The 9105-nt window shown below is 34.5% G+C and overlaps 1 pseudogene across 1 annotated transcript; it reads right to left on the bottom strand.

The window, feature by feature from the left end:
• Nucleotides 1-7298: 7298 nt before the first annotated feature.
• Nucleotides 7299-8228, bottom strand: LOC308347501 (olfactory receptor 6C3-like; annotated as a pseudogene). Its single transcript has one exon. The product of its transcript is annotated as an olfactory receptor 6C3-like (transcript).
• Between the last annotated feature and the right edge of the window lie 877 nt (nucleotides 8229-9105).

Below are 9105 nucleotides of genomic sequence, written 5' to 3'. Positions count from 1 at the left end.
TGGAGATTTTAGAACTGAGTTTAATCCCATCTGAATCCCTTGCCACAGTTTATGCTGTTTCAGCCTATATGTAATTATTATGACCTGTATTCGTATACAAATGACTTCTCTTTCTATTGAAAATAATAATTATTACTATTATTATTGAAGTATGTCCCCCAGCTAAAGAGTTAGGTAAACATTCCCCAATAAAACTCAGGTAAATAGTTTAATTTCTTTACTTGTATGTGGTTTTAAGATAGTACATTTTAATTTCTTTTTTTATATTACATGATATTACCATAGTTATTTCCATAAGGAAGAGTGAGGCTATCTAGGCATGAGTCCAAGGTAATTACTATGCCTGAAACCATGTCTGCATTTCTTCTAATAAATACAATTTATTCTTCTGTATGCAGGCCTTTCTTTCTTTTTTTTTAAAAATTAATATATAATGTGTTATTTTCTGCAGGGGTACAGGTCTGTGAATCATCAGGTTTACAAACTTCACAGCTCTCACCATAGCCCATACCCTCCCTAATGTCCATAACCCAGCCACCCTATCCCTACCTCTCCACTGCCCCAGCAACCTTCAGTTTGTTTCATTAGATTAAGAGTCTTTTAGAGTTTGTCTCCCTCCCGATCCCATCTGGTTTCATTTTTTCCTTCCCTGCCCCCCACAACCTCCCTCCCTGCCTCTTAAATTCTTCATATCAAAGAGATAAAATGATAATTGTCTTTCTCTGATTGACTTATTTTGATCAGCGTAATACTCTCTAGTTCCATCCATGTCTTTGCAAATGGCGAGATTGTGTTTCTCTTGATGGCTGCATAGTATTCCATTGTATAAAGTATTCCGTTGTGTATATATATATATACCACTTCTTTATCCATTCTTCTGTTGATGGACATCTAGCCTCTTCCCATAGTTTGGCTATTGTGGACATTGCTGCTATAAACATTGGGGTGCCCATGCCTCTTCAGATCACTACCTTTGTATCTTTAGGGTAAATACTCAGTAGTGCAATTGCTGGGTCATAGGGTAGCTCTATTTTTCAACTTTTTGAGGAAAGTGACTGCACCAGCTTGCATTCCCATCAACAGTGTAGGAGGGTTCCCCTTTCTCCGCATCCTCGTCAATATCTGTCATTTCCTGACTTGTTAATTTTAGCCATTCTGACTGGTGTGATATGGTATCTCACTGTGGTTTTGATTTGCATTTCCCTGATGCCAAGTGATGTTGAACACTTTTTCATGTGTCTGTTGGCCATCTGAATGTCTTCTTTGCAGAAATGTCTGTTCATGTCTTCTATGCAGGCCTTTCTTATAAAGTTATTGTGACTATTAAATGAGTTAATATGTGAAGCATTTGGAAAAATGCTTTACATGAAAAAAAAAAAAACTATATAAGGATTAGGGCACCTGGGTAGCTCAGTCAGTTAAGCATCTACCTTCAGTTCAGGCCATGACCCAGAGTCCTGTGATCGAGGCCCACATCAGGATCCTTGCTCAATGGGGAGCCTGCTTCTCTCTCTCTCCCTTTGCCTCTCCCCTTGCTTGTGCTCTCTCTCTCCCTCCCTCTTTTTCTCTGTGTCAAATATATAAATAAAGAAATATTTTTTAAAAAAAAGCTATTTAAGGATCGCTTGGTGAAATCCCTTGGTGAAAAGCTTCAGGATTAAGATGGTATCCTGTGAAAAAATCCTGGTGAAAAAATCCCTTGGTGAAATCCCTTGGTGAAAAGCTTCAGGATTAAGATGGTATCCTGTCTTAAAGTAATAGTAATGAATAAAGTAACAGCAAGAAAATCACATAGGAACAATGACAACAACAAAAAAGTGAGGTGGAATCCTCTGGTTGTACAGTATCTGGGAGGCTCTGGGCAAGTGAATTTTAGCTTTGCTTTTCCACTTTGTGAACATGGTGACCTCTCCCCACCATGGTTTATCTGTCTCCTGCACTCCATCACACCCTCAACAATTCACTGTTTTCATTCAGCTTAGATATGGTCACCACATTTGAGGCATGTCAGATATTTGTAACACTTCATCATTGCTACTAAAGGCTATTGATATCCACTTTGATTCTCTGCTGTTCCTCAGTAAGAGTAACCTTTCTGACAATGACTGTGAAACTTGCATTAAATAGAATATGTGTATGTAAGTAGTCTTGTGGGTAGCAGATTTCAGTGATACTCCACATCACTTCTTCCTTATTCCCACAACAATAGGTTTATTACTCTTTGTGTGAGTTTCATAAAAATTTTTCAGAGATTCTTCCTAGTCCACGACACATCTGTGCTGAAATATCCTGTGAATACCTCCACTAGGTTGTGCATGTCTGAAAGTTAGGACAGCGTCTGACCTTTGCAACACAGTCCAGTGTCTGGAAGAGTCATATCATACGAGGCTCAAAATAAACATTTGTCTTCATTCATTCATTCATTTTGAGTTTGTTCTTGCATCACAGACACCCATCAGGTGAAGTTCTCTATTGTATGCCCAATTCTTGGCTGTGTAGTATGTAGGTTGAATCTTTGCTTTACAAGATGTGTTCATATACACAATGAAATATTACTCAGTCATCAGAAAGTATGAATATCCAATTTTTACATCAACATGGATACGACTGGAGGAGATTATGCTAAGTGAAATAACTCATCAGATGAAGTAATTATCATATGGTTTCACTTATTTGTGGATCATAAGGAATAGCATGGAGGACATTAAGAGGAGGAAGGGAAAAATGAAGAGGGAGAAAATGAAGTGGGAAATGAACCATGAGAGACTATGGACTCCAGGAAACAAACTGAGGGTTTTAGAAGGGACAGGGGTAGGAGGATGGGTGAGCCTGGTGATGGGTATTAAGGAGGGCACAGATTGCATGGAGCACTGGGTGTTATACAGAAGTAATGAATCACGGAACACTACATCAAAACCTAATGATGCACTATATGGTGACTAATAAAACACAATAAAAAATAACCCAAGATGTGTTTTCTTAGTTTATCTACTTTTCAAGATATATATATTCACTGGGCCTAAAATCCCCATATCAAGTAAATTATGACAAAGGACATATAGAAGAAACCATTTTTTTGATATATAATTAAAAAAATATGTATAAGACATTATTTTAAAATTACTTTCATTAAATTTCTTTAGCATTCATTCCTTTAATTAACTGTATTTTGCTCACCAGCACCTCTCTTCCTTCATCAGGGTTTTCATTGATAGCACTAGCTTTTCATAACACCTGGAAGTCTTAATATACATTTTCAATAAATAGGCAACATTTGGTTTAAATCTCAAGGTTGAAATTTCTGCACTATTTTATTGAAATTGGAAATCTAGGTTTAAAAAAAGTATATTATTACTCTTCCATAGGTAATAATGTGATACTGCACTGTATTTTTACCCTTATTTCATTTTTTTTTGCATATTCTTTTTTCCTTTTAGAATTCCTATCAATTTTAAGACTGTTCTGAAAAATAATACCATGACTGACTTACATATTTTGGCTACTGATTAGACCTTTGAGGGGATATATGAAAAGATAAGAAAGAAGGTATTAATAGATCAGGAAGGGTTCATGTGAACAACACTGAAAATCAATATTAATAGGTCAATTTTGTAGGAGCAGAGAACATTCTTAAAGAAACTGTCAGAGAAAATGATTCAATATTACAGAATTGGGGGAGGTATACTATACTACTTGTGTAAAAATGTTAATGAAAATTCAATGGACAGTATTCATTTACCAACATCAACTAAGCCTGATGGATGCTATTCATTCATTCATTCTTTCATTCAGCAGGCTTTGGGGAGAAAAAACCTCAATGTTTAACAAGGTGCATATGATTCCTCAAGCCTGAAGCCATCCCAAGGATGTACTCATGCAGAGTATGAAGCATATCTCTAAGCATTTAGCCCATCTTTTTATTTCTGAACACAGATCCATATTTCCCCTGGAAGAACATGGTTTAGGTTCAACTTAAATTATTTTCCACCCATTTGGTCAAAATCAAGGACCGCTTCTAAGAACCCCTGAGGCATACTCTTTGAGCTATTCAAAATGAAATTTAGCAATAATACTTTGTATTTGTTAAAAGATGGCCACGAAGTACCTTCAAGATTTCATTCTGAAAACACCACTGTTCCATTCTCTATTTAGTCATCAATAATCAAATAAAAAAGGAAAAATACATAAACTCATAATAAGATCATGGTATAAAAGTCCTATTAATTTCTTACTTATGACACTCTAAGGTAAATTGCTATTGCAAAAAGTATATGGGCTCTGCAGTTAGAAAAATGTGGGTTAAAAATATAAATGGGCCACTTAATAGATTTGTGATTTTGAATGGTACTTCATTTCCTTAGGCATCTGTTTTCTCTCTTTACCTTGTACAATGAAATTTCAAGCATGTTTTGGGAATTAATTGAAATAATATAAATGAAAGTGCTGTATAAACCATGTGGCACTAAATATGGTTTAAGAAGAGCTGGTTTATTTATCTTCTTATAGTTAGAATTGATTTCCAACTTTGGGCAGAATATTCTTAGTAACTGTGTTTAAAGAAAGGCATTATGTATTCCAATGACATACTAAGGATTTATATATTCTATCTCATTCAGTCTTCATCGTGACACACTTATGCAACTTTATCTTTATTCCCAAATGAAGAACTGGGGTCAGTTTGGTTTTGTACCTTAGATATATTCATATAACTAAGAACTGTTCAGTGTAATCAGGGACTACCTAAAATTAAGTCTATTCTCTTAAAGAAGGTACTACCTAGCCTGTTTAGAAAAACAGGCAGAGAGATGGTAATTTCCTGCTTTTTATTTAATAGAGAATGAATAAATTGATTAATAAAACAAAACATGGACTTCTATACCCACTTGCAAAATAGAACTCCAGTATACCCTATTTAATCTAGTTAAAAGTTGAGCTGATAAGTAATGATGCAATGATAAAGTTTGGGAGACTCCTTTGCTTTCTATATGTCTGACTTACCTCTGATTTTCATACAGGCTCACTAACATGCAGAATGGCTGGAACATAAAAATATATTAGGAGCTGTCATTGTTGTAATCCAGGGAAACCCAGCATTCCCAGACACACTTCCTCTCAGTGAAAGCTTTTGCTTTCTGCTGCTAATGTTTTTGTCTTAAATTTTCCATTTTATCTAGAGGAAGTATATTTCTTTGAGTACAGAGAATGAGAAAGCAACAAATAGATGAGGAAGAAAAAATATCAAAAGGTGTTTTAAAACTGTCTGGCATGGTTTCTACATAGATTTTATGTAGCATAAACTACTTATTGTTTTATCTGTTCTCTCTGCTGCTGGCTCACTGGGAATAATTCAGTGAATCAAAATTGCCAGAATAGGACTATACACAAAACACTAAGGAATATAAAACATCATACACAATAATATTGAATTTGAAAATGAAGCTTGTGGGACAGTGTTCAATGAGACAGGAAAAAAAAAAAAAAGCAAGCAAACAACCACACCAGGTAAAGTTTGTTTCCCTTGATATTATTTTTCAGAGATTAATAAATAAAATCTAGCTCCTAATGCATATCTCTACTGAATGTGTATCTACCCCATGCCATTTTTTAAAACAGATCATCTATTGCATAGTACTAAGTCCATTCTTTACTCCATATTTTTCATCTGCCTTCCAATAAGAATGTTTAGTATTACTACTAACACTTTATATATTTTCTCCTTGCTCTGTTGCTCACCAGCAATAGATGTTGAAGAGTTTCTTGTTTTGATTGATTAAAATTCTAATGTAGGGGTGCCTGGGTGGATCAGTCGGTTAAGTGTCTACCTTCAGTTCAAGTTATGATCCCAGAGTCCCAGGATCAAACCCTGCATCTGGCTCTCCTTCTTGGTGTAGAGCCTAGTTTTCCCTCTGCCCCTCATCCACTCATTACTCTTTCTCTCAAATAAATAAACAAAATCTTAAAATAAAATAAAACAAAATAAAATTCTAATTTATATGCCAAGTATAATATTAGGAATTAGTACCTTCCCTGACTTGACTATAATAATATAATCATGCCTAAATGATATAATGTGAGTGTAAAACACCAATAAAATTGTGCAGGTCTTAAGTAAAAGCTATAGATATTTTCAGGTTACCACAATTTTAAATATGCATGAAAAAAACACAACTTTTTGTCTCTTTGTTTTGTTTTACAAACCAGTTATCACATTGGCTGTAATACCTCAAGATCCCTGGAAAATTACTCAACCTTTCCAAGCATCACTTTGCACACATGTAACAGAGATAATAAATCTATGTTGCCATATATCTGTGAAGGTTAAACATGATATTGTTAAGGACATACATGGTTGACATACGACACAGAATAATTGTTCTCTATAGAAGAGATATTAGTATTTAAAAAATTCATATCAAACACTCACGTGGCATAGGTGTAATGGTGACTGCCTGTATCTTCATCTGTTGCATATTTAAACAAATTACACAGAAATGGGGTGTCTTGTGGCTCAGTTGGTTAGGCATCTAGCTTCAGTTCAAGTGATGATCTTAGGGTCCTAGAATTCAGCCCAGCATCAGGTTCCCCACTCAGCAGAGAGTCTGCTTGTCCCTCTCTCTCTGTCTCTCCTCTTCTCCCTGCTCATTTTCTCTCTCTCTCTCTCTCTCTCTCAAATAAATAAATAAATAAATCTTAAAAAAAAAACAATAATAACACAGTTAAAGAAGGGTAGTACATAAAAAGGACATAACACATGCCCTAAGCATAACTAGAAAGCAAAAGATATGTGACTATAAAATAACCTATAAGCTGTGAAATAAACACTCAACTGAGTGGGAAGAAATGGACAGATATGCAGCTAGTGTGCACAAAATATGGTTGTTACATAATTTATTTCATACTTTTTATAGCTTTAAGAACAAAAATGTAAGAATAAAAGAAAATGTGATATTAGGAACAACAAAAAATTAAGAATAAATCAATGAAATGAGCATTTACTCAAGTCTTTACAGTAAAAATAACTATTTTTACTATTTGGAACACTCAGGAAAATGATTCTTGCTTTATAGCCACTAATGCTCTATTTGGTATTGTAAATCAATGAGGAAATGGAACCTATAGAGGGTTTGAAAAAAGACACAACAAAGTTACTTCAGGTTTAACAGTAAGTTTAAGGAAATGAACACAACATTGCAGGTATCTGTGAGATGGATATTGGAGGATACTCTAGAAGTTGAAATTTTATTTGCCCTTTATTGGATCTTCACAATAACATCTATTCATGTTAATACATACTTTCATTAGTTTCTAGAAAACAGTACTTTATGCAGCAAGTTTTTGAAAGCTAGTTTTACTTGCTGGTTCCTCAGGGTATAAATAAAAGGGTTCAACATGGGGGCAATTGAGGTGTTGAGAATAGCTACTCCTTTGGTCAGTGATGTTCTTTCTTTTGCTGAAAGCTTGACATGAATGAACATACAGCTTCCATAAGAGATGGAAATGACAATCAAGTGAGAGGAGCATGTGGAGAAAGCCCTTTTCTTCTGACTAGCAGGTGGGATTCTCAGGATCGTGCTAAGGATGCACAGGTAGGAGAGAATCATTAATACTAAAGTAAAGAGCAGAGTGACAAGCAAAGTAAAACCAATCATCTCTAAAAGCCATGTCTCTGAGCACGAGAGTTTTAAGATGGGGAAATAGTCACAAGAAAAATGATCAATTACATTGGAAGCACAGAAATCTAGCTGGAGGATGAGCATGAGTGGTGGGAAAATGGTAAGAAATCCTCCTAGCCAGGACCCAAAGACAAGCAGGGTGCAGATTTTTTTGCTCATGATGGTGGTGTAATGAAGAGGCTTGCAGATGGCAATGTATCAATCAGAAGACATGGCAATGAGAAGAAAAAATTCAGAAACACCCATGAAGATGAAGAAAAATAGGTGAGCTAAATGATTATTATAGGAAATGATCTTGGCATTTGTAATGATTGTTCCCCAAAATCTGGGGATAGAGACACTGGTAAATGTGATTTCTAAGAAGGAGAAATTCTGCAGGAAATGAAACTTAGGAGTCTCGAGATGTCATTCTATCCAGGTGAGGATGATAATTTTTTTTTCAGTGACACTTAATACATAAGCCATAAATTATAAAATAAAGATTACAACCTTAAGCTGTGGGTCATGTGAGATGCCCAAGAGTATGAACTCTGTAATCATTGTATGGTTTCTCATGCTGCTTTTATTTTCTTTAAGCAAAATCTACTCTACTATTGAGAAACAAGACCAAAAAAAAAAAAAGAGTATGTTAATAGTAAAGGAATTGAAGATTTAAAAATTTTAATATTCATATTAGTAGACCCAGTAAATGAAGCAATGGAACTTTTTCCTGTGTGCATTTTTGCAATATACACTCAGTCTGTCACAAATAATTTACACAACCTCTCTTGATAAGGAAAATCGTATTCACAGTTCTATGTTAAAAGTCCCCTCTTGAGTGCCTTTATGTAAGACCTGTACCTGTACCCAAATTGTCAATATTTGCAGTAGCTCTCTTAATTATGTTTCTACAACAACACAGTAATTAAATTTGGATTTATGTATTGAGACACCATGTTCCAGTTTCCAAGATTGTGTGCTCTTAGCAGTGAAATATTTAATTTAACTTTTAATTTTGAGGCCTTTAAAATACTTTCTTGTTTTGTAAGGCTTTGATGGAAATTAAAGACCCAACACAATTAGAGACCTTAAGAATAGCTTAATTATTTTATTCTTAAGGTGCATTCTTTTAAATACAGTCTGAAATAAATGTGTTCCCAATCATGGAAATATAAGACTAGAATTATCTTCGTTGTAAATAAAAGTAAATGTCCTAATTTATGGGAAACACTAGTGAAGCCAGAGACACAAATTAATACTCATATAGATAAACCTATATCAATAATATAGTTCATAATACATATTGATCTATTTTTATCATTTTAATGTTCTTTTTGTTAATTAACAATTAATTTCGTTTTGCAACTATGTTCACTTGGTCTTTTCAATCTTAAACTTGTTTGAGAACAAGAAGGAATTCATAAAGGATTTTTTAAATTCCAACATATCTCAT

This window comes from Martes martes, assembly GCF_963455335.1.
Source record: "Martes martes genome assembly, chromosome: 8".
In the NCBI taxonomy this organism is placed as follows: Eukaryota; Metazoa; Chordata; class Mammalia; order Carnivora; family Mustelidae; genus Martes; species Martes martes.
The sequence above is the reverse complement of the archived record's forward strand: the minus strand, read 5'-3'. Positions and strand labels throughout refer to the sequence as shown.